We start from the raw sequence: 24443 nt of genomic DNA on the forward strand, positions 1-24443 counted from the left end.
CCTGTAGAGGAATTCTCGGTTCCCAGACTCAGCATGTTTATAATTATAGACCATTTGCATACCATGAGCTGAGTTCAGCAGAACTCTGAGATTGACATCTTACATTTCTTAATGAATGACATACAAGAAAAAGGCCTAAAATTCAGCAGGTACTTAAAATATGAAGCTCCCCATTCTTTTACCAGTTGTAGAATACTTGCTGAGAACAAGTATTGTTTTTCAGCTAGGTGATTTACACTATTTAACTGTAAATAGAGCAGCCAGGGCAATTTGATGGCTGGGCTAGTAACTTTTCAAAGTGATTTTGCAAGCCTGTATTTCTTGTTCTAGCCATTCTTCTTTTACACATATTGTATGTAATATACAAGAATGCTGCTTGTTATAGTTCAGACTAGAATATATAACTGACAATTTTGGAAGAGGATGTAGTTTGCCGGTATGGCTGCTCCCAATTCAATATTCTGCAGAATTCGCCTAGCAGAAGCTAGAGATTGTAAATATTTTACACTAAAATGGTATTTCTCTATTTTCTAGGTCACTGCTGCTTTCTGTTCCCAAATCATTAGCAGCAAACCGCAGACTGAAGGAACTGCTGCATTTGGAGTACAACGGAGACCGACTGCTGTCTTCAGCTCACTGCTGCCACGCTCCTCCCCAGCACTGAAAACATCTACCTGGTCTCCCCCCGGGGAAGCTGAGATCCAGGTGCTAACTCTCATTCACTCACCACAGTGACTTTGAGAAAAACTTTAGAGAAGTACCAACCAGAGACTTTTCTTCCATTTAGCCAATTCTTTCTAATTAATCCTCCATTGAAATGTCAGGGTTTCTTCCCATCTTTGTCTGCCCATCTCTGCCTCCCCTCATTAGGAAATCCGAGTTAAGGAGCCCTTCATGATGCCTGCATACAGCATTCCTGGCTGACCTCCAGGCTGAACACTCCAACACTGAATAGTATTAGTAATATCACAAATTAGTAACTTTTTCTGCAACTTGGCCTCACCAAGTTTTACATGTTTTACACCCAGAGTGATACCCGCATGGTCCTTAAAGTAAAATTTCAGTCATGTGAACGACAACAAAACCCATCCCTTCTGAACTACAAGGCAAGCCTTCATTTTAGTTTTCATTTTACTTGCTCTGACCCTTCAGATCTGACAGTTCTTCACCATTTTTCAGCTTATATTATTTAGCTCTTTTACACCCCTTCCAAATTCCTTTTTGCTCACAAACATCACTTCCTGCAGCAGCAGAGGACTTTACCTACGCTGCTGCAAAGGGTGCCATGCTAGTGGGAAGCGCTGGGAAGAGCAGCACTGAAGTGACAAGTACCCAGCAGCAATGCCAGCCCCAGTTGTGGTCTTGGTTCTTCTCAGAAGTTTAAACAAGGCCATGCCAGGTCAGGCCAAACAGGAACGTGTAAACAGAAAATACCAGTAACCCACTAGGTGGCACTTTTTGAGCTTCTTGAAACCAAAGCCAAAGATGATGCATCTCATTTTTCAGATATGACATCAACAAGGTCAAACTACATTTAATCACTGAAAATGCTATTAGACCCCTTTCACACAAAAGACAGCTGGAAGTCTGTGTACACTAGGTACATTCTAGCTTCTTAAACCTGCCTAAATTCCTGGGACATACACCAAGGGGAGTCAAAGAGCTAAAGGACTTTTTCTCATTTATTCTCACTAAGAGTTCCCAGCACAGCATGCCTGCTCTTTGTCAAGAGATGCACTCACAGCCACAGAGTCATCCCCTCCCCATTCAGGCCACTGTCCTAGCTGCTGCCTGTTAACCTGCTCTCACCTCAGGGCAGGTATATTTGTACTTCTGAATTGCCTCACTCTGGGAATCCCTATGGCCAATACAATGCAGAAGCTCAGACCTTTTTTCTAATCCGTGCAATGATTTTAAATGATGTGAGCAGCCGCTGCTGCGCTGTCTGCAGTGATGTATTCTCCCTGATTCCTGCATTTCAGGGAGCACGCATTCATGTGACCGGGTAGGCATGTGATCTAGTGCAACCCATACAAAAGACCCCACAGCCAGAAGGAGTCTATCTCGATGCCCTTCCCCCCATTCAGGAATTACTATCATCTTACAAGAGCCCTCCCTAAGGGCTGCATGTAGCCATGGTGACAGGACATCACCACCTGTCTGCCCCTGCAATGGAGGCAATGAGCCAGAATCCGAAGCTTTGTTTTCCTCCTGCTGAATGCATACAGCACATTTTCAAAGAACCTGATCATAACAGAAACCAAGGAAGAGGAAAACAGGGTTCAAAGTAAAAAATCTGAAGGAAGTTCCAGATTTATTAATAAAGACTTATAAAAATGAAACAACAAAACAGTGGCTTGGAAATTTGAATGAGTGAATGTTTCAAATTCTTCAAAAACAGTTTTGAGCATAAAACATAAAAGGGATGCTTTATATCCAAGAAATCTAGAATGCAGGCATTATAGAAATAGATTTTACAAAGGGTTGCAATTGTTACTATACATTGCTTTTATTCCAGTAGAAATGCACAGGTTATTTAATGCTATCTCTCTGCAGTTAAGACAGTCCAGGTTGCAGCATTTGGCCAGTTTATGAAACTCCAAAGAAATGACCAAAAATCACAGAAAATGACTACATGGTACTGCTCAAGTGAAGGAAAAAGTAAACAGTATAAATAATGAAAATAAGTAGGCCGAATGCATCCCAGTACAGACAGGAGACAGCTTAAACAGAATGGGAGCAGAGAACTTCGTCCTTCTTAACCTGTATATCTAGTTTATGCCTCTCCTTATGTGTGCATTGTGAGATTTAGCAGCACCCTTTGTAGCTGTCAGATGTGGGTGCATGTCTCTACCTTATCTTGACCTTACACTGGACAAGTCACCCAATATTTCTTCTCTCTTCTCATCCCATCACACCTGGTTTCCCCAGGAAAGAGATGCAGGCTGGTAGGGATTTTCAGCGTTCAACAGGTCACCAGAAATACATGTTAGGAGGCTGGTGATGGATGAATTCTCTGTCTTGTGGTTTAGAGTCACCATCAGAGGCAATACACGGATTCTACAGAGGTTGTGCTGCAGAATTGGGTTGGTTCTCCATTTCCTTAAGTAGGAAGGAGCTAGCTACAGAACTCCTGGAGATCCCACAAATCCATCCACATTTGCTGGCTTTTCCAATCAGAGTGGAAGATGTTCCTCCATCCTTGCTATATCTCTTGTAAAAAGTAAAAAATTTACTGATCTATCTTCCAAATAGTTAGTACATAAGACAAAGAGTTTTGATGAAATTAGGAATAATGAAGAGTAGTTTGGTGCTCTTAGATACAGTATTAGTTCAGTTTTGACTAGAGTTTACCATTGACCAGGGATGAGGTGCTTATGTACTCTGCCTGTAGGCACTCTTTCCAACAAATACGTATTTAAAAGCCAGACAGAGGCTTCCTGGCATCAGTAAAACATTAAGGTTTCATGTCTAAAAATAAAATTCAGCAAATGCTGAAGGTCACATATGCTAAAGTTAATCTGCCATCTTGTGGGTATATACCACAGTACACTGCTTTTTAATATCTACTGCACAATTTATTACTGATAAACTAGTATCTAATTTTTGTACATTGTCTGTATATTAAGAATAAACAATAAAAGATTTCTGAATGAAAAATGTGCAACACTGAACCTGGACAACCTATAGGAATACTAATGAAGAACAGCAGGAAATGGTTGCATATATAGAATCATCAGAATTAAAAGATGTCAGTATGTTGCTCCAAACAAGCAAATACTATTAAAAAAAAAAAAAACTCCTGAAATTGATTATCTGGGACATATATTCAGTCAGAGAGAAAAAAAATAAAATCTATAGAGCTTTTGACTGTTTGCTCAAAGTTAACAATCCTGGCAGTAAATAGGCAAGAAGCCATAGAAGACCTAAAGCTTTTTTGTTGGAGTCCTTTGAATGAATCCAGCTGGATGCAAAAACTGTATCATGGGGAAAACATGAAGAGCAGAGATCTTTTTGGTCACTTGTCACCTCCAGTGTAGCTGGGGGGGGGGGGGGGGCAGAGAAGAATAGGACAATATACCAATATGCTTGATTTAATGTTGACATTAAATATTTTCATGGCAGATTAGCCTGGTAGTCTGTTGAGACAAAATTCTAGTCAAAGAATGTCTTTTTCCACTTCTAGAAATAAAGTACTATAGGAAATATGCTAATTTAGATATGACATAAAAAGCAAAAAAAAGTTTAATTTTATAACTTATTTTGTATAGTCCATCTAGATTATTTCTATTACATTTCAAGAGAGTTGTATCAGTTCTATCAAGGGGCTTTGCTTAATTTCATTTAAATAATAGCAAAAATGGAAATCTGCCACAAAGAAAGACTTTGAGCTCCTTACTCTTCAGGGGAATTGCTCCAAAACTTAGTTAGTGATACTGAACATCAAGTGAAATTATTTTCTACAGTTATCTGTAACTTTCCTTATGATGCACATATATTTTATATACATATATAAAATGCAGTGCAGAGAACTTCATGTAGATGGATGCAGCAGCATGACACTGACAAAGGTGACAACATCACACTAGATGAGGTCTAGGTACTGGATTTACATGGATATCTTCTAATGGTCAAAACACAGCCATTAAATCTGAATCTACAGCCTCAATGCAGGGATTCTGTTCTCCTTGCCACCTACATGTGAGCATGCCTCATGCCTGTCCATTAGAAAGCATGGGGATGCTTCCCCAGTGCTTAGGACAAACCAGGTTACGCCTGGCAGTGACTCATCCAGACATGATAACAGGTTTCTCAAGAGAGTTGTCGTGGTAAACAGGTAGAGTTTAGTTTTGTACAACTCCAAAGAAAAGGAATAACCCCCAAAATACCTATGCACTACCACCAATACTCTTTTTTTTTTTTTTTTTACTTCCTCAGATATTATTGAAATAGTGCTCAAGTCACACTGTATAGCTCATAAATGCATTTTGATCAATAGATAGTAACATGCTACAAAAACAGGAGATCACTCTCCCAAACACTTTCCTTAGATATTGTAGAGATACTTGAGATACAATGTGTATGGCAGCATCTGGCACATGGAATCAGCAAATTAGTTAGAAAAAAATAATTCTTTTAATTGCCTTTTTTTTTTTTTTTTAAGACAAAAAGGTATGAAATGATACAAAAAAAAAAAAAGCTAACGTTTCAGCATCAGAAAAAGCTGAAATGCAGTATCAAAAACCAAGATGGTTCACACAGTTAGCTAATTCTAGCTCCCCAAAAGCAGATATTGTACAAATGGTATCAGCAGTTAGAAATACAGTACAGTGCATAACACAGTATACCATTAATTATTAAATACTTCAATTTCAAGCTACTTCAGGGGTCTGTGTGTGACACATATACGCAAGATACATATTCACTAAGTCAAGTCAGCTGTATTATAAGAGAACAAATGCCATCAAGAACATCTTTGCCAGAACAAAATAAAATAAATAAAACAACCAAGATTGTTGAATAGGCTATCTGCAAAAAAATAGCTCACAATACAGGAAAAGATGCTTCAGATATATGAACTACAAGCCTCCTCTGAAGAAAATATATTTAAAATTACACTAAAATAGTATTGTTTCTTCAGTGTTTCTCATGGATATCACATTTACTCAATTACAAATTGAATAAGCTTAAGTATATTTCTCACTAAGTTGTCTTGTTCTGTTTTGCTTCCCTTCCAAATTCAAATTCCAGAGACAGAACATTAAGGTCAAGTTAAGTACTTCTGGTTTCTCAACTGACTCTGACTGAAACATTCTTGTTCCCTACAGGCTACAATTTACCTGTCACTCTCCCCAAGTAGATGATCACCTTGGCACCTCTCTTCCCTACCCATAGCTTCCCCGACCTTCACTCCATAGGAACCAGCTAACTCCTTTCTCATATAAACTGAGACCAATCATTAGCCACAGTACTTAATTTTAAAGTTTGATGTTTCTGTTTCAGATCTAAAAATGGACTTGTGTGACTGAATGCCACCCCACCAACTGTACTAATTATTCTAAAAAAGATATCACTAGTACCCACAAATCCAATCTAGCATCTGGTAGGTAATACATACACTGTGAATATTACCAAAAACTTCTGTGTATTGTTTTTAAAAAATCAGTATGAGAAAACATAAAGAGATCATTACACTACCTTACAAATCCTATGCAGTTACTTTATGGCATTTGTATAAACTATTGTAGTTACTCAAGCGATGCAACTAAGATTTGAGCATACATGAATAAAAGACATCACAGATTAAAATTTTGATGAAGTGCTACCAAGGGTTAAATTCTGTTTTAATCCCTGGACAGTTGGATCATGTGACTCCTATTGAATGTGCTCTTTGCCTCAAGCCTTAAGCTTTTCTTTGTAAAGTGTCTTGATCTGTAAAAAAGCAATGAATAAAATAGCTAGGAAATGTTATTTCCTCCCTCTCAGTGAAGTGGGGGAAAGAAGAGAGAATAAGGGTCAACATACAGAGTGCACAGTAGAATATGTAGTAGAATAAAAGAGCACTGTCTACAAAGAAAAGTGAAAGCAGTGACATCAAAAATGCTAATTTTCTTACCTACTACAGTATATTACATTGAAACACTGCAAATTTCAGATGAAAATGGGACACATGAGTTTTTAGGTATTCAGTTTCAAAGGAGGTAGCCATTTGCCATAAAGAAAAGGTTTTGTTAAAAACTCAGTCACCAGGTGAAAAACTTTTCAATCTGGCCTAGCCATCTCTGCAATTTCATAATTTTAATAATAAATAAAATAAGACTTGTGAAGTGAAGCAATGTTTTAAATAACAAAGCCAATTTCTTCAATTTCTGTTCTATAACCCCACTGAACTTACAGTGTTAATGTTTTCTGTAAACCCCACACACTTCAGCAGAAAATGAAGGAATCACTAAATAAATCACTAATTGTACAAGATCATCTACTTACATATATCGAAGTTTTTCTATAGTATAAACTGCTGCCATGACACTAAATGTTGTGATGCCAGTATTACAGCACTTACATTCATACTTGTGACTAATAGTTAGACAATCAGGCTCTGCAATGACGACAAGAACTATCAGCTTGTTTATGCTCAGCTTCAATGAACTGAACGGCTGACTGGGGATATGGTATGACTAATAAGAGGTGAGGGAGGAAACAGCTTTATGTCACCGCATTTCAAATGAATCTCACGGTTAAAAAGATGGTATAACTTTGTAACCAAGCATGATCCTGTTCTCTCCACAGTCACTAGTCCTGAGTTGCCCTTCAAAGTAGAACACATTAGTGACAGCACTGGATTGAAATCTGGATTGAAAATCAGTATTACTATGACTCCATTGGTTATATTTTCAGTGAAGAATCCCCTCAGAAATTATTCATCCAGAGTCCAACAGTTAAACTAAATCCAAGCAAGTAAAAAAAATAAATTATTATAGGTGCACAACTAAGAAAAAATAATGATTATTACGTTATTCCGTAGCTGGATGCAGTAAGGATACCCTAACATTCTTATCCACTTGCCTACTCCTAGGAAAACCCTTCTAATTTGTTTTTATAGACAATCACTCTGCAGTACAGCAAGCATACTTTGTGCATAAACAAGATGACCTAGTTTTCAACATCTGCAAGTCTTAACTTGAAGCTTGTTTGTTACTTGAAAAAGGCAATTAAAATTTAAACAAGTGCAAAAGAATAAACTCCTGTTTTCCTTGAATTTCTGTGAAGAAACACGTATGCATTAACTAATATTCAAAACAAAGTCACACCGGAATTCAAAACAGCAGAGGATAATTAACAGTTGCATCCTTTGAGAGCAGAACAAATCACAGGCAGATACTAAAACGTATCGTGAAACATACAAGAAGAGTAGAAGTAAACATCTCAGGGGACGTGGATGGGCAATTCCTTTCAAAGCATAAATCATATAAGAGAGCAGAAATTCCACAGAACATTCTTCAAAGAATGAAATAAGCTCTAAGTTGATGAACAAAGTGACCTGTATATTTTAATATGGAACCTATTAAAAATCCAGAGATTTTTACGTAACAGAGCCACACAGCTTGCAAAAAAGAAACACTTCACATGAAAGGTGACTTTTAAACTCCAGAAAGCATTTATAAGAGCAAACTTCTTCCAGTGATCTATTTTATTTTACTCTGTCGTCAATTTTGCATGGTTTTCCTTGATACTGACATCTGTTATTACTTAACTACGCATTTCAGGATAGATTTACTGTCAACAGCTACATAATCAAGTGTTCTAAACTTTTCCCATGAAATTTTTTTTTTTTTTAATGTAAGGTGTACAAATTATTTTGATGATGAAATCTAGCATCCTACAGACAAGTGTGCAATCTATGATTGCTTAAGAGTTTTGTTTCCATGGAATATGGCATTCCTAAAAGAAATAACTGATAAATTAAAAGTGAAGGTTCTCATCAGTGCAGAAATATCAACATTAGTATTCCCTCACTGTATATATAAGTATACTGTAATGTACTTTCAGATTCTTGTATTTCTCATAAATTCACTCTTCACTGAATTGCCCCTATTTCTTTATATTTAATTACAATCTACTTTGACCTTTTTCCTCCTACTAACATATAGAATTTTTAAGGAATAAAAGAATAGCCATGTAAAATATATGCTAGTTACTTTGACATTGATTTTTGGTAGAATCATAAAATGGTTGATAAAGAACAAAATCAGTTTAGAATTAGAGATGCTAGAATAACGTGAGTCAAAACAGCTTTAGGAGAACTCAGTCTTGCCAAACAACAGTTTTGTGTTTTTTGTCTGAATGCAGGTTTGTTTGATCAAAGGAACTGTCTTGACATAAAAGCCTTCTGCAAAGCATTTGATTAGGTTTATACAACATTCTGAGACACACAAAAAATCAGTACTGTAAAGAAAAACTGTACAGGGCCTGAAATTGATTTTATCTGTGTAAATTACAGATATCCCAAGGTAAATGTTGGTGAGATGCTACTAATACAAGGGAGCATTCCCATTCAGATCCTATATGGCTGACTTCAGCCAACAGCAACACAGGCATCTTTATTTGAGAATGAAACATTATCTTACATCACATTCTGGCATACTAATTTAAAAAAAAAAAAAAAAAAGAAAGAAAGAAAAAGGGATAACAAACTGAATGTTACCAGAAAAAGAAATTATCAGTGAAGTAAGAATTTCACTTTTCATTATTTGAGCTCTGAAAACTATACTTCATGTTCTACTTACTTCACCCAACTGAATAGTGAAGCAATGTGATTATCATCTATATGTCCTTACTTGCTGAAGAGCCACCTTTTACATTTTAAAGATGTAAAGTATTACAGGATAATATGGCTTGCACGCTATTCTCTTCAACATCATCTAGAGCCACGGCTTTTGTAAAATTACCATTTTTTATATATAATTTAAATACCTTCTTTTCATCTTATAAAGAATTATTAAAATTATTACTAGAATGCTAGATAAAATATTAGAATCAAAATTACTTCGAGAAATATGAAATAAGCATGAGAAAATATAGAAAACATGCCAACTTCCTCTCAATTAGTTTAACTGTACTCTCATGACCTTAAGATTACACACAAAGGAATTCAAGCTGCCTGATTCCAGTATCCTTTTCATCATTGTAACTTAAAAGGTATTTCTTTAACTCACATGCATTTTGTTATGAAAGAATTCTGCCTTGGTATGACTTATGTTTGGATTTCATCTGTCTACCCTTCCCTCATTCTGTTGTGCAGTTCGCTTGCTTACGGTGCCATCTGAGCAAAGACCCCAGGTGAGCAGCCAATAGCCTACCAGCCAGCAGATTGCTCCCCTTCTCGGACATCACCACTGGGCAGATGGTCTGGCAAGCCAGTTCACTCCATCCTGATTCTCCCCAGACAGGGAGACAAGTGATTCATCCCTCTTGGCAGATAAGCTGCTGACATTTCCATCTCTGTTCACTGGGTTAGCTGACAGATTGTTGACACGATCCTTTTATTTCTCCCTATTCTCTTTACATTGGAGCTTGAAACTTTAGCAGAAAGTGAGTGTTCACCTGCTGTAGTCTACAAACACCACGGGGAGTCAACTCTGCTAGTACCTTATTTTCATGGTATAAAAGTTAAGCACATATATTAAAAAAATCTACATTGCAAAGCTCATTTTAACAAAAAAATAGGTCATGAGGAAGAAAATCACAAGTCATATGATAAATTTAAAATTTCATATTCTTATATTATTTATTATGAAAAACAAAAGATTTTGGACAGATAATTTTAAGATACAGAAAAAAAATACTTAAGAGGAGGTTAAGAAGATACCGTTCTATCAAAAAATTAAGCCAAACCTCTTTTTGTAACTTCAATGACAAGCAGTTAAATTCAATAAAATACAGAACTATAAAGTCAATCTCCAAATGGGAACACGCCTTTACAAAGCAAACAACTGGCTTAAACTTCAGGAAAGTAAGGGCTCAGATCCAAAAGTTCTACCTAGCTACAAAGGAGACATGTTACAAATTTTAATGACACTAGGCAGCTCCATAAATTTTAAACAACTTAATCTTGAGGCTGATCAACAACATAACACCCAGAAAACTTTATTATATATGGTGTTGTATAGGTAAATCTTCCTACAGGACTGGAACCTAACAAGTCCTACAAGACATAAACAGAGGGAGAAGAACAGGCTTATATACAGAGTTAGCAGAAAAAAAAACGGACCACTACTGATCTGAGGGAGGGGGAAAGCAATCACCAACCATTCTAAGACATATACCCATAAACTTCCAGCACCGCTAGACTACATTACATGACACACAAACATGCAAGCTTTTTATTCATTCACTGTTTACCAAATTTCACTGAAATATATTTACATTTTAATATTCAAGAAAAAAAACAGTAGCTTTTGCAACACAATTGTATAATTTCTAAATTATCAGGACATGTAAAGGTAAAAGTCAAGAGAATATTTAGCTCTGTATTCTCCCTTCTTTACCCTCAACCTCAGACTGCCATATCTTTTTCTTTGAGCTCTGTCCAATGCTTTTGTGCTGCTGATCTCTCAGAAACAGCTCACACTATTTTTATCTTTAATGTTGATGTGCTGTGCTTCTTTAAAAATGCTAAGCTGGAAAATTTGCATGTGGAAATAAACACTAAGTATATCTAAGGCTGAATAACTGTTTGGCCACATTCTCCTACCTCCAGTGTACTCATTCACGTTAACATGTTTGCTGAATAACTTCAAAGTACATTGGAACTAGGAAAAATTCTACTATTTTGAATTTGGATGGTACCTGTAATCAATATGATAAAGAAAAAAAAACAACTAATCAGAAATAAAATATTCCACCTTTCACTGGAATCCAAATCACCCAATATTTTATTTATAGCATATGAATAAGGAAATGGGCTATACAAATAATTCTTATTATTGTACCAACATTGAACAAACAATTCTTGTGCCTTTAAATGATACTCTGAACAGACTTTCCCAGCTCAAGAACCTGAAGTTGCAAAAGAAACAATTCAATTGTGACATCTCAAATACCCTTCTCCTATTTACTATCAATGATTTAAATCATCTACTAGCTTCTGAAGTTTCTAAAAGAAAAGAAAAAAAATCTATTCAGATAATGATAACAGAGAACGGAAATAATTCCTATCAACAGGTTTTTTTACTGGTAGGAATGATGTTGAAATTGTGCCTCTTTCACCCAGTTTTCTGGACAATAATCCATAAACCACTAAACAGATGGGGAACTTTTAAAAGGAAGGTGATCCCTTTTGGAAGTCTCTAGAACAGGAATTATTAAAAATAAAAGGATGTTTCAGATTTATAAATAGTATTTGCGTTTTATAATTTGTAGAACATTACCAAAAAAGGTATCAACTAAACAAACAGATGGAGTATATGGCTAAAAGTTACCTCTTCAGCTCCCAAAAAAGAGAAGTCTTGAACAGAAGACTCATTTATCTGTTCAGGGCTCTTATCAGTTATTGCTTTTCATTCAGCAGAAAATAGTATTTTTTATTAAAAGTTCCCTTGAAAACTACTTTAGACATACACATAAGGTAATACATTTGTCAATGTATCCCCCTGAGTCACACTCAGCTGAGTTAGACCCAGACTGTTGTAAATTTGGTGTATTGGAAAATGGACCAATGAAAAAAATTAAGAAAAAGATTCAAGCTTTGCAAGATCTGTGTAAATCTTCTAAATGTGCTGAAATAGTATTATAGCCTTATTGCAAGTATATTCTCCTTTGTCATCATGAAAGAGTTGGAATAAATAAAGTTCTGTCCTGAAATGGAAAAAAAATTACAAAGAAATTTTGAAGGATGTTTCAGCATTACCTGGAAAATATGTGAAAAGTCTGACTTGGTGTTATAGAATGCCTTAGGATTAGGAAACAACAAACATCTGAATTGTGAATAATTCTAAAGATTCACATGTTTTTGTATTGTTCATATGATTTTTTATATAAAAATATTTGAACTAACAATGAAAGAAATGAATTTAATTAGACATAGACAAGTTCTTAAAATTTGTGTTGTCCTGGTATGCCCTTAACTCTGTAGTTGGTTATTTTAGTGCAACAAATAGAACAAAAAGCTACACTCATATCAGCGTTTCCTGAAAGAAGAACACTCACTCACTGTAAAGAGGTTCCCTAGACACCCAATGTATTTAAATTAACTCAGTACTAGGATGGGTAATAGTCACTTCATGAAATTTTCTGACTGCTCATCAGTCAAGACTTACCTTTGCCCAGGTTAAGTACCTTTTCCATCCATTTTATTTACATGAACACATGACCAACATATGAAGATTTTATATACACACACACACACATATATCAGCATCCACAGGAAGCATGCAAGCATGCTCTGGTTCATAACTAACTGAAATGGCAGCAAGGCCCACCCCTTTACAGACAAAACCAGAAAAATGATCAAAACAATACTTTAAAAAATGATATCATAAACAATAAGCACCATTTTGTGTACAGATTTGTCTGAAAAATCTGTCAGTTAAAAAAGTTAAAACAGCAAAGAATTCTGCAGCATCCAGATACAAGACAGAAAATCACTGCCTAAATTTTAGCATTTTCCAGGAATTCACAGAAAAATTGATGCCATTTCTTCCTCTCTAGGCTAACATTTTTTTTCCTGTTTCTTAGACTTGAGCAAGTACTTCTTGCACAAACTTAAAAATATATATATATCTCTAAGAAATTTTTTAAGTGATAGCCTCTAAAAAAGTAAAGACAAAATAACTTACTTTTCTGAAGCACATCATGAGCTGCATCACTTCCACATATCCTTAAATTCTGTCTTTCACAGTATATTTGTAACTTGTCAGTTTTAATGGCAGAAGAAACTTCATGGTACTTCTCAACGGGCCTTCCGGAAGTTCGCTATTCATGATGCAGCATCTAATGGGACAGTAGAAAAGACTTTGTTTGAATAATTGAAATAAAATAAAAAATAAATAAAAAGGATTGCAGTAGACAAAATTATCTTGCAAAAGAAAAGCAAACTTTGAAATTACTGTCAACAAGTCAAAAATGAGTTCATGACTTAGCTTAAAAAATGTCTTCCCTACAAGACTTCTATAACTGTCAAGCCCCTACTCTGTCCATTTCCCATTTTTCATACATGAAACCCTGACACCTTTCTGCTCTCTCAGATTCTGTATCTACCTGGACATTTTAATTCCCACCCACTTCTAGATTTAAGTTCTATCTTAGGCATTTCTGAACACAGACTATTTTTGGTGAAAGAGAAGGATTCATACACTACACATTTCAGCATTAACTGTACTGAAATGGGACACAACTATTATTGAAGGGTAAACTAGGTGAGTTAAAGCTTACTAAGAGCACATAATTGTTCAATTCAAAGATTTGAAAACAGTGCAATTCCACATTCATCATAAATATGTACCTGAACTTACTGTTCTGCAATCTGATAAATTCTTAGTCTCTGGAAGTCTTGTTAATCACTTCTGACAAATTTAGAACTTACAATTGACAAGAATGGTAATCCCACTAGACTAAAGGCTAAGCTACACCAAGCTATGCAGCAAACTTGACACAGGACCTTCTCTTTGTCTGCACAGATGGACACTCCATTGCACTATAAATTGTTGTTTTCAGATACTTGCATAAACTAAGTCAGTTTCTAGACCCACATGTCCTGGTTTTTACTTAAAAAACAATTCCCCAACCTCCTCTCTGCCATCTTCATCTTTGTCCCCCACTCAACTCTCATATTTCACCTCTTTTTTTAAAAACAAAACAACAAAAAAAAAAAAACAGGAAAACAAAAAGGATTTTCTGGTTCACAATGTCTTTCAGCTTGTCTTAAGAAAAGAAGACTTTAAAACACAAAACTGAATTTGGCAGAAATCAAGCATCTTTTTATGTTCTATAAAATGGAGCCCTGCAAGTAAATTCAATTTGTGGTCCAAGAGATCTAATGTTTCCTTCGAATGCATGGTAGGATAGCTTAAAGTGATTGTAAAATGTGCTCAGTGATGCAAATGCTTAAAACATTATCTACTGCCAGTAGCTGCACCACTGGCAGTAGATTAAAAGCGCAGAAAATTTCTGTCTACTATAGCAGAAAACTGACACTTTATACATGCTTACAACCAGGCAGAAAGACCTAACAAAAAGAATAAAAGCACTTTTAATAAATATAATGATAAAATCAGGTTTTAGATTTTTTTTTTCATATACCAGAATATCTTATCTCACTGCATTGGTGCTGATGAATAAGCAAGTTTTCAATATATATATATTTATTTATTAAGTTGTTAAACCTATCTCTGTCAGAGAAGACCTTTAAAATCTGGAAAAAAAAAAAGTTCTAAGTTCTATAGGTCTGAAAGCAAAGAAACCATGTTATAACAGACATCTAGCCATTACAACTCTACAGTTCTTAGTTTTGAGTTTCTCAATGCATTAAGTATTTCTGATTGTCTGTAAATGTTTCCATCCAAACTAGTATTAGGTGAAAATTGTGTTGGGGCAACATTTTACTGGGTTCTCTCTTTTTACAGTCACATCTCAGTGCCAGATGAACACGTCTCAGCAACTGCTGACAGACTGGACCCATGAAAGCTGAAACTGCAAAATTTCACAGATCAGTATGGAGCAGTACAGTCATGGTGGGCAAAAATATCAGAATCCACTGATCTAAGCACAATTCAATAATTTAATGGTGAAACCTGAGACATAACCACTGCAAAGGAAAGAAGTTAACTTAGTGATGGATTCCATTGCAGCTTTTTTTCCACATTTCAATCTCATTACACAGAATTGCCCCATATTTATGTACCTGTACAGTCACTGGATTATTTTTTCCCACTGAATTCTCTGAAGCTAAGAGAAATAGAATTGCAGAATCACAGAACCATTTAGGCTGGAAGCATCTTCTTGAGGTCACCTAGTCCAACTCCCTGATCAAGCAGAGTCACCTAGAGCTGGCTGCGGACAGCTTCTCACTGGCTACACAAATGGAGATTCCACAACATCTCTGGCCAACCTGTGCCAGTGTTTGAACACCCTCACAGTAAAACAGGATTTTCTTTTGTTCAGATGGAATTTCAAGTGTTTGTGTCCACGGCCTCCTGTCCTGTCAGTGGGCACTACTGACAACAGCCTGTCTCCCTCTTCATTCTCTCCCATCAGTAATTTATACACATTACTAAGATCCCCCCCTAGAATCACAGAATCATTCAGGCTGGAGAAGACCTTTAAAATCATCTAGTCCAACCTTTAATCTAGTACTAAACCATGCTATTATGTTCTGCATCTACACATTTCTTGAAGACCTCCAGGGATGGCAACTCAACCACTTCTCTGAACAGCCTGTTCCAATGCCACACAACCCTTTCAATAAAGAAATTTCTCCTCATATCCAACCTAAATCTCCCCTGGCACAACTTGAGGCTATTTCCCCTCATCTTAACAATTGGTGTGTAGGAGAAGAGCCCAATCCCCACCTCACTACAACCTCTTTAAAGGTAATTGTCGGTACAATAAGGTCTCCCCTGAGCCTTCCTTTCTCCAAGCTAAATAATCCCAGTTCCCTGTGTTGCCCTTCTTTGGGCATGAAAGGTCTCCCCTGAGCCTCCTTTTCTCCAAGCTGAACAGTCTGTTTTCTCAGTCTCTCCTCATGCTTCAGGCCCTTCATCACCTTTGTGGCCCTTCTCTGGACTCACCCCACTAAGTCCATACCTTTCTCATACTAAGAAACCCACAGTAGACATGGCACTCCAGATATCACCTCACCAATGCTGAGTATAAAGAGGATCAACTGCCTTGACCTGCTGGCAGTACTCTTAATGCAGTCCAGGATGCTGTTGGCCTTCTTTGCTGTGAGGTTGCATTGTTGGCTCAGGATGAACTTATTGGCCACTAGGACCCCAACAGCCTTCTCTGCAGAGATACTTTCCACCTGGTTGGCCCCCAGCACATGCTGGCAGGACTTGGCATTGTCCTTTGTTGAAAATCATGAGATTCCTCTCTACCCAATCCTCCAGTCTGTCCAGGTCCCTCTGAATTGCAGCACAACCACATGGTGTATTAGTCACTCCTTCCATTGCCATATTATCTGTAAATTTCCTGCACTGTCCCATCATCCAAGACATTAATGAAGAGGCTGAATAATACTGGCTGCAGCATTGACCCATGAGGTACGCCCCTAGTGATTTGCCTCCAAGTGGACTTTCTGCTATAACATTATTCTCCAGCAATTAAGAATTTTGGCTTTTTTGCTTCAAATACATAATTTTTAACTTTTCTTTATTCAACAAATTCCATAAACATTAACACATACATTATCAATTAAATAACTTGAGTTATAGCTTTTGTATTTGGCCACCTGCAACCAAAAGAAACTTCTGCAGCAAAATGGAGAGAAAGTCTGAGTACTACAAAGCCTAAAGCCACAGGTGTTTAAAACTGACCATCTAAAGACAGGTTTAAGTCGCTGTGTCCTCAATATGTGACACTAATATCTAAGGATGTTTTCAGACTGTTATCTTTTTACTATTAACAATTCTATGTATATTTTATCACCACTTCATTTTTGACAGAACTAGGTCTCCATAAAGATATACAAATCTGGAAGCAGAGAGAAGGTGCTCGGCAACAAAAACCTCACAAATTGTTAGGACAGCATATTAAAGGCTAAAACATTGCTTTTAGTGTACTATATAAAGTGATTAAGATGGATTTTCTTTTTGATATTAGTATCACAACAAGAAGCCAAAATTGTAAGACCATTTCCTTCTGAAAACAAAGGTGCTGTTAAATTTGGTCTTGAACCACTTTTTCCACAGAACTGGCAGCAAAGCATGTGGCAAACATGCTTGTTGATTCGGACTATATACAGAACCCTTGCCATGAGACCAAAGAATCTTACTATTCATAATCCCACATTTTCATTCATTTAGTTCATGTGTAGTCACTAATGCCTTTTACTTTAAGACCTTTATCAAGAGGAATTCTTGACGTCAGTGATACGTAGACCAGATTTCTGGTAGTAAGATTTTCTGCACATAAGTCTAGGTTCTCATCAAGGCCTATGTCACTGGAGTTTCAACACCATCAAAGGCTCTTTAAACCAAATAGATTAAAATGTAAGCTCATTTAAAAAAAAAAAAAGCAATAGTCGCCAACACCATTCATTGGCCCTTTGGGTTGGGGATGTGAGGGAGAAAAGTAACAAGCCAGAAAACATCCTTGTAAAAAGATTTCTTTTAAATCTTCCATGCCTTGAGTGTTGTCAGGCAGCTCAGCAGGGACGAAACTCAGCAAATGGATTATGCCAGGTCAGCTTCATCAGTACTGAGCAGAGTTCTGATACCAAGGATGAACTGCTCAACAGGTCTTTCTTTGGCTTCATCTAGTTCAAAGAATGGATAATTTCATTTAGTTGAGTCCAATATATGCAATCTGAGTAAGAATAAAAGTAGCAAGTGAGCTACACCTTTGGAGCGAAGGTTACCTAATAACTAGACACATATTGTATAAATCAATTCCTTGTCTGTTTGCTATTTATAGCTGTTAAGTGATTTGATCAATACTGAAGCATGCATTTTGCACATGTATCTAGCTGGGTGTTCTTCTCTACCCACTCAGAGTATTTATAGCTCTGTATGTAGTAGATGTGTTGCAGTACTTCATTAAATGACTTAACACCTCTAAAATGCTGTATGTACAAAAGCTGCTGTCATTTTAAATGAAATAAAATTGTCAGAAACTGCTATTCAAAGCAAAGTCCTCAAGAAAGTGTTTTTTAAAATGTATCATGTTAGACATTTGCTTTGTAGATTATGTTTATCTTCAGTAATTTCTTCTTGTTTATGTTATTAAACATAAATTAAAAATGTAATGCTGTGGAATGTATTAAAACACCCAAATAGGATGCAAAATATCAATGGAAATTGTGACTGAAATATTTGTGAAGAAAAAAAGGAAAGAATTTACACTAAAGATCATACAAATATATAAACACAAATGTATTGAAGACAGGTAAAAATAACACTGAAAAGAACATTTCTCATGTATAATGCCAACTGAGATCGTTTTAAAATCTGTTTATTATTTATGAAGAAACCGTCAAGACTCATGCCTAAAATTAGACTTACTGTATCAGTTATGTTTTAATTCTTGACTGCAACATCCTTTCACCTACCCCTACACTGCACTCTTGTGAGCCAGTCTGGTAATGCAGTAGCTCAAGACTAATTTTTCCAATAGTATGCGTTTTCTTCCATATGGAGATGCACAATGGAAGGGGAGTGACATAGCAGCTGCATGCACGGGAAAGAATTCCTTGGTCTTAATTTGCTGCTGCTGCAGGATGCAACAAGAAAGCTAGATTTAGAAGAACTGCAACTGTTCTCTGCTGAACAGCTGCTGTACATCAGGATGACTAAATACTAATTTAGCATATAAAACTGACAGGAAACAAAAAAGTCAAGGTGGCTTTTAACACCATATTATGGTTCAATAATAATTGCTATTGGATAATCATGAAAAATAAGTATTTAGATTGTTTTTTTTTTTTTAATGGAAATAATCTACCATAACTCATGTAGTCCCACCTCTTGGCTGTAACAGGAATCAACGTATGCAACTTCTTCACAGCAACGTGTGTTTCTTAGTTTAAGCAGATCTAGGCTTATCCTGCCTAAGATGATTGTGTCCACATTAGTGTACTTCTGAACCAAATCTGGCAAACTACTATAAACCTGCAGGACGTTACCTGGACCATGCAGACATTTGCAATCTTATAATCATTTTTAAGGTAATACCAATAACTTAAAATATTTAAAAACATGTATAATAATATCTCTACTGCTCTGTCAAGAAATAAACATTTGGAAAGTCTGTCCGAGGTCATTTAACTAATTTTCAGTTATACAAATTGCACACTTATTTGAATATGTTATGCAAAGTAGTGAAAATAAGTAGTACGGAAAAAAAGGAAGAAACTGATGGAAGATCACATTCGGTAGATAAAACTACAACGGTAGCAATCCATATGCATATCTAACAATGGAAACTCTAGCTGCAGTCCTTTCTGCAATGTCACAAACGGTTGCTGTGGCACTAACAATGCCATTAATCCAAAACTGAAAGCAGGGAGAGTCTGAAAACTCCAAGTCCAGCCTCCAGCATCTCTAGTGTTAAACTTCTAATGTTAAAATTTATTTCCAAGACTGTGTTTCTCACACATAAATCATATTCTCTCAGTCCCCTTTTCTGCCTCCCACCCAGCTGCACCTCCACCCACCGTACTTCGAGGCTGTACTGTTTGTGCAAGGTAATGTTCATCGCTGCATATAGTAAAATGATTCTACCTTCTGTTACCCAACAGTGTTTCTTTTTCCACTCCATATCATTAATAGTTAGTCACAGAGCTATTATTCAGTCTCTGAACTCCTAAAATGAAATATCACTGATAGGTTTATATCCTTGGCAACCACACAATATAGAGAACTGTATTTTGCTCAGCTGTATCATCACGTTCCTACTTCTGCTTGCAAACAGACTCTTGTTATTGTTGTTGTTAAATAATGTGTGTCAACAAGAAGCTTCAACCAGATATTTCATACCAGTTAATATTTAAAATATTTCTTTACATCCCCAGCGATATCACTAGTTTGAGTTACCACAGTTGTTCAGCCCAGAAGTAGATCTCTCTGCCAGTTAGTATAAGACAAGTACCTATAAAGCACTGATATTAATATGCAGATGATTCCTGAAGTATATGTATACATACATATATGGTTTTTCCTTAAATAATACCACATCTTTATCTGCAAAATCGTGGCAAATAAGTGAATTGTCTAAAATATTTTATCACATAATACACACTATTCCTTAAACGTAAATGCTACTTTCTATGTTAAAGTTTTTGTATTTACAATATTTTGCTCAAATCTCTCTCCATGCCCACATTAGGGAGCACTCCAAATAGAAGATTGTGAAAACCTTTATAGCAAATTAAATTGATTTATTAGTCAGTATGAAATTTTGTATTACTATAAAAAAAAGTCAGGTGCAGGATATGCAACTACTTGAAAAGAGAATGTATCTAACTTTATATACATGTTTGTATTAGCATACTTTCACAAAATTAACCAATGGTTGTTATAAGACTGCCGTTTGTTATACTAAGCATGAACCGGATTCAGTCAAGACAACTGGTCTTTCAGTATAGATCCAACCTGGCTACACCCTCCATCCTCTATCATTTATCATTTATCCCTTTCCTAGCACAGGTAACTGTTTTCAGAAGTGCAGAAAGTCATCAGGTCAGAGAATATTAAAGTGACATTGGTAGTTAAAGCTAGGATCATTATAAGCAAATTATCCATTCAACAAAGAAAATACATATACCGTTCAAAACCCTTATCTTCTTTCTGGATTCCCCCCCCCCCCTTTTTTTTTGGCCAGTATTAGCAGTGAAGTGCTTACAGTTCTACATTCCTTTTAGACTGACCATGCTTCAGAAGCGCTATAAGCAAACACACACACACACACAAACCCCCACCCCCCCCCAACCCCGAAATACACCAAAACACCTTAAGACAACCAAGACAACCAATATCACAACATACATGGGAAGCTTTTCTTCATACAGTACTATAGCAACACCTTGTTCCATGCACAGAGCTAGCTGGTATGACCTACTTCCCTTTTCCGTATATACAATGGTGTTCAAAAAGCCTTTAAAAAATCACTTACACTCATTACAAAATATGACCATTTCCCACAATTTGGCCCACCTTTCGTCAGTCTTTCACCAGAGCCTCACTTTCTTAAAGCCTTCCAAAAGACAGTCACAGCCACCGCGTCTTACTATTACAAATAGTTTAACCCCAAAACAGAGATAAAGAATTATTCAAATTTTGAATAAAAGAGGTAAGAACTACTGGGACTACTACTGTTCCATCAGGCTATAAAGACAGTCAGAAAAAGTCCATTACCCACTTTATCCAAGCATATCGTCAACTTAGCACAAGGAGTTTTTCTGTTCCGCTGTGAGGTAGCCTGTTGCTTATGTGGTATAATCACATTTTCTTTTACCTTGATATGGAAAAATGAGTATTTTTCACTAAATTTGAACCTGACAGTGTAAGTTGACAGTTCTTTCAGAGGAAGGAAGGCAGAAATGTGGGAGCAGGTATGGCAGAGTTTCTTGAGAATGAGAGGGTAAAGTCACAGGCTTCTGAAGGGAAATCATGGTAGTATTGGACTAAAACATGCAGGAAAGTACTGAATGTTTAAGCCAGAGTGTATGCAATTTTTTATTTTTATTTTTTTACACAAAGAAGATTGAATGATAGAGAGGGGACAAATACAATTATCATACTATATGCTGCATCCACTTCTATCAAAAAGATGTTCTCGGGTAAATTATGCATCTTATATGCCAACCTCTTCAAAAATGTGCTTCTCTTAATAATTCGCCTACAGAAAGTATGGTTTTGGACTTGAAAGGGAGATATTTTATAATGCCTTCAGCTGAATGTGTCTACTGAATATAGATACATACACTAGAAATAATGGGTTGCCCAGGGTGGCATCACCATCCCTGGTGGTGTTCAAGGAAAGGTTGGACCTCGTGCGTAGGGACATGGTTTAGTGGGTGACACTGCAGTAGGGTGATGGTTGGACCAGATGATCTTGAAGGTCTTTTCCAACCTTAATGATTCTACAATTCTATAACCATGCATATGGTTACACAGTGCACGTGGACGCACTGTTATCAACATTTCCTTTCGCCCTTCATTGGAATTACTACTTTGAGTGTTAAAAAGTCTCTCTTTCCAGTTATCTGTACTGAAGATAGAAAAAAAAAAAAGAAAAATATTGCTTTTGTTAGCAAATACTTTGTTATAATTTTATAGTTATCTTTTGCTTTAGTTAGTTGTTATTACCAATGGAGATTATTCTTAGTCTTTCCTAGTGACGTTGTATTTGTCACTATTCTGGGCATTAATCCAAGTCCAAAGATAGGAATGAAAATTATAGGCTCTTCCTACATAGCTTTCCTTTTTAGCAACTTCATGCAGGCTCCACATTAGCAACTTTAACTTCTCTCAGATTTCTTCCTACATAAGTCACTCTACAAATGGATCAAAAGTGAAATAAATTCAGCTGACAGCTGTAAGGGAATTTGTTCTATAATTTCTTACTTAAAATAGACTTTTCTTTTCCCCAAATCCAACTAAAGCTAACAGATTGTTTTTGTTTTCCTATAGTAATTTCTATAGTATCCATCACATTAATATCTAAGGGAAAACATTAAAAGAACTTTCATCACAACAGTTCTGTAAGATGGAAAATATTATTTTCATCATTTTAGCGGTAGGGAATTCATGCACAGAGAAACTGTACTTCGTGTTCAACATCATGTGAGAAGATTATGCTGAAATCAGGAATATCTGCCTGAAAATACAATCTGTCTCCCTCCTAATTCTTTCAGAGTTTTGGGAAATATTGCTATGTATTTTTACTTCTGTTCCAAAAGGCTAATTATGTGGAATGCTAAACACAACTTTTTGATTTGATCTAATTCATCACACTACCCCAATGGCTAGGAGCCCCAGTCATGGGTCAGGATTCATTCTGTCAAATATTAACAAATTAAAAAGTTGTAAAAGTTAAAAATACTAAATATTAACTTTAAAAAAATCCAACAATTAAATTTAATTCACTCCTAGTCTGAATTAATTGACTGCAAGTCTATTTTGAAGCAGGAGACAGCACTAAGATGTCACTGATACCATCTGTCTTTTATGCAGAGAGACTTGTAAGGCACATCCACATCCTACTGGTAATAGAAAATCTCTGTATTCCAGTATATGGAGCCCATACACAGCAGTAGGAGTATGTGTGACAAAACATTGCTCTATGTCTACCAAATCCCTTGGATTATGTACCATAGATTCTTTAGAAAGGATGTAATATTTCACTGAAGTTAAAATCTACATATTAACAACACATTGGAAATTTGCTAGACTTTTTTCTTACTTTCTGCTTAGAGCCTTCCTTTCTTTACTTCTCCTTATTTATAATAATGAAAAAAATAAGGAAAACATATTTGCATGCAGCTCTTCAACACCAATTTAAAATAAAATTAAGAAAAGTTTCCATAAAGTTCTTGGTTGCCTTTCACAATGAAATGTACTCGTTTAGGGTTAAAATATGCAATCAGATATGATTACAAATTGAACGGTGATTGGGAAGCACTTAGTCACCTAACCAAGATAAAACTTTATGAGTGGCAAATCAGAAAATACTTCTGAAAGAAAAATCTGAGAGGCTGCAAACACAATCAAAAGAGAAACTAAATTGCAGGGAAGTCATTAGAAAAATAACATTTGACAAGCCCAACTGCCTCCTACTTATTTTTGTCCTACCATTTCAAAACCATCACTTCCCACAGTCCATTTCTACTTTTCTCCATCTTTCCTCCTTCCCCTTGCTAGCCCTTCTGCAAAACAAAAGCTAACTGTTCTCTCGCTCAAAACACAGTCTTTTTACTTACTAACCCCCTCCAAACTTGCATTACTGTAGAACTTACTATGGGACTTTACAGATACAAACAACTCCATCAGATATACAAGCAACCAAAACACACAAGTGTAGTAAAAGAATCCCTTACACCCTGCTGGTGCATGTAACTGATTATGTCTTATACTATATTCATACAATATCAAAGCTTTTAGAAGTTACACCATTGACTTCACTGTGCCCAAGGTTTAATTGTTAATATTCTATCTATAAGACAGATTTTAAAATAACAAACAAAAACTTATGTGGCGTTAACAGTTTCCAAAAGTACAGTAAAAATG

The 24443-nt window shown here is 36.1% G+C and overlaps 1 protein-coding gene across 2 annotated transcripts in view; it reads right to left on the reverse strand.

The window, feature by feature from the left end:
* Positions 1–24443, reverse strand: part of LOC106029947 (sodium channel protein type 2 subunit alpha) — a 195411-nt gene that overhangs the window by 165270 nt on the left and 5698 nt on the right. For both annotated transcript variants that reach the window (XM_066999708.1, XM_066999707.1), the window contains one exon: positions 13338–13491. The gene's annotated coding sequence lies outside the window, so the exon portion shown is untranslated. The remainder of the gene's footprint in view (positions 1–13337; positions 13492–24443) is intronic.

This window comes from Anser cygnoides, chromosome 6 (assembly GCF_040182565.1).
Source record: "Anser cygnoides isolate HZ-2024a breed goose chromosome 6, Taihu_goose_T2T_genome, whole genome shotgun sequence".
Taxonomy (NCBI): domain Eukaryota; kingdom Metazoa; phylum Chordata; class Aves; order Anseriformes; family Anatidae; genus Anser; species Anser cygnoides.